Source organism: Limulus polyphemus, unplaced genomic scaffold, assembly GCF_000517525.1.
Source record: "Limulus polyphemus unplaced genomic scaffold, Limulus_polyphemus-2.1.2 Scaffold3412, whole genome shotgun sequence".
Classification (NCBI taxonomy): Eukaryota; Metazoa; Arthropoda; class Merostomata; order Xiphosura; family Limulidae; genus Limulus; species Limulus polyphemus.
Genome location: NW_013669022.1, coordinates 86565 through 89251, shown reverse-complemented (window position 1 = coordinate 89251; position 2687 = coordinate 86565).

Genomic DNA, 2687 nt, shown 5'->3' with positions numbered 1-2687 from the left:
TTCCCAAATTTAAGAATTGCATTGCAGATTTTGTTAACAATTGGGATTTCTATTGCTAATTGTGAAAGGTCCTTCAGCAAGCTGAAATTAATTCTTACATACATGAGAACCTCAATGACTCAAGAACGAATTAGTAACTTGGCAATATTAAGTATTGAAAAAGACGTACTTAATACCTTAAATTTTGATAGTTTAATTGATACATTTGCAGCAGCAAAAGCACGAAAGTTTCATATAATGTAACCACGAATACCAGAATACTACCTGTACAAGATCTAGTTAAGTATATGTACAGCTTTTTAAACTAATAAAATTTGTTATTTGTAAACTTAAGTAGTATTTTATCAATCTGTTTTATAATCCATGTACACCACAAGTGACTGGCTTCTCATATAAAACATAAGTTTCAAAACTGAGGATATAACAGAAATTTATTCTGCATGCTTGAAAGATTACTCTAGCTATGTGAACAATACTGGATGACAAAAATACCAAAATGGTTTACAAATTATCTAGGTACACCTAGTAGGCTATACTTCATTAGTTCCAGTTTTACAGTTGTGATATCGTGAGATGTTATATTGTGACTTTATTTTAGGTCTGTGTAAGGCGGTAATTAATTCTTTATGTTATTGTCATTAAGTGGGTAATGAGTCACAAAATAAATAATCAAAACATTTCAGAGGTGGGGGCGCCAAAAAGTGTCTTTGCCTACGGGTGCTGAGAACCCTTGCTACGCCACTGATTTGATTATTTGATTGAAAAATCTTTTTGTTTCAGCAGTCAGTCATAAATTATCCAGTGAAATGGAAGTCATGCAGTAAGCCAAATATTTAAAGATACACTATATCGTGAATAAAGATATAGTTCATTTGTTGGCATATGTTATTTGTTTTTTCTGTTCTTTTTGTACGCAGTAAGACATTCCCAGAACCCGTGTTTTGTGTATACTTGATTTCTATGTGTATCTGAATTTCATACTAAACCTTAACTTGTCATTTTGCATTTCAGCTTTGTAAAAGTAAAATATCTTACTGTTGTCTAAAAATTAACATTGTTTGGTTTGTTCAGTTTTGAACACAATTATTTAAAAGTATATCTGCACTAGCTTTTCCTAATTTGGAAGCTATAGGTTAGAAGGAAGGAAACGAAGTCAACACCACCCACTGCCAACTATTAGACTAGTCTTTACTAACGAAAAGTGGGACTGACCATTACAATATAATGCTCTCACGGCTGAAAGAGCGAGCATGTTCAGTAACGGGATTCGAACTAGTGACCTGCAGATTGTTAGTCGAGTGCTTTAATTACTGGGGCATGGCTGGCCCCAATTAATATTTAAAAACTCAGGGTGTTTTACCTAAATTTGTCATGTTTTATTTCAACTTTGTAAGACTAAAATGTTTCACCTTTATCAATATTTTACGTTAGATAACGATTTTATATTTCAACATTATAAGATTAAAAAGGTGTATTATTAACATCTGTTAATCAAAACCAAAAACGAATTTTAATTTACCTTTAATGTATCTTTGTTAAAATACATTATTATGTTATTTTATTTGTTTTATCTTAGTGGTGAATGTAGTTAATTTAAGGGAGTTTAATGGACTGGGAAGGCTTGCTAAATAGTTTTGGGTGTTATATTTTTGTTTTAAGTTGTTGTTGTTGTTTGTTTTAAGGTTTATTTTTGTGAATGGGACAGCCTAAACTGATCAATTGGTCCCCCGTTGTTCTTAAATTATATGTATATAAAAGACTGAGCTTATCAGTTTACTCTATAATTATTGCCGTGAAGTGGTTATTGGGCGTAAAGAGTATTATACTGCAGATGTCGAAAACAACCACTAGAACAAAAACCTCAAATCACAAACAAAATTTACACTAATTCAACATTACACTCCAGTTTACCTTTTATCTCTGAAATGAGTTCAAAAATAATCAACACTTGCAGAAAACTTGCCATTAAACATAAAATTCCTTTTGATTTCAAATTCACACAAAAACCCGGCACTAAAGTAAAGGCCCGGCATGGCCAGGTGGTTAGGGCGCTCGACTTGCAATCTGCGGGTTCGACTCCCCGTTACACCAAACATGCTCGCCCTTTCAGCCGTGGGGGCGTTATAAGGTGACGGTCAATCCCACTATTCGTTGGTAAAAGAGTAGCCCAAGAGTTGGCGGTGAGTGGTGATGACTAGCTGCCTTCCCTCTAGTCTTACACTGCTAAATTATGGACGGCTAGTGAAGACAGCCCTCGTGTAGCTTTGCGCGGAATTCAAAACAAACAAACAAACTAAAGTAAAATCATCACTAAATTATATAGAATCACACAATACCAAAAATAACGTGCAATAAGTGAACAGAACTCTACATAGTAGAAGCCGGAAGAAAATTGGAAATCAGATTCACTGAACATAATAAAAATTCTCCCATGTTTACCACAACTGCAATCTAAAAAACAACAACACAATATATCTATACAAACCACTACAATTTTAAACAAAGAACCGAACATTAACAAATTCAAATTATAGGAAGCTGTCTTAATTGAACAATACAGCCCTACTTTAAACCAACACCCACGAAGATACCTTTAATAAGCAATCTTCAGTCATTGTTTCATAATATATATATATATATATATATATATAAACTACTTGTATCAGTGCTACGAAGTGGAGGGTACG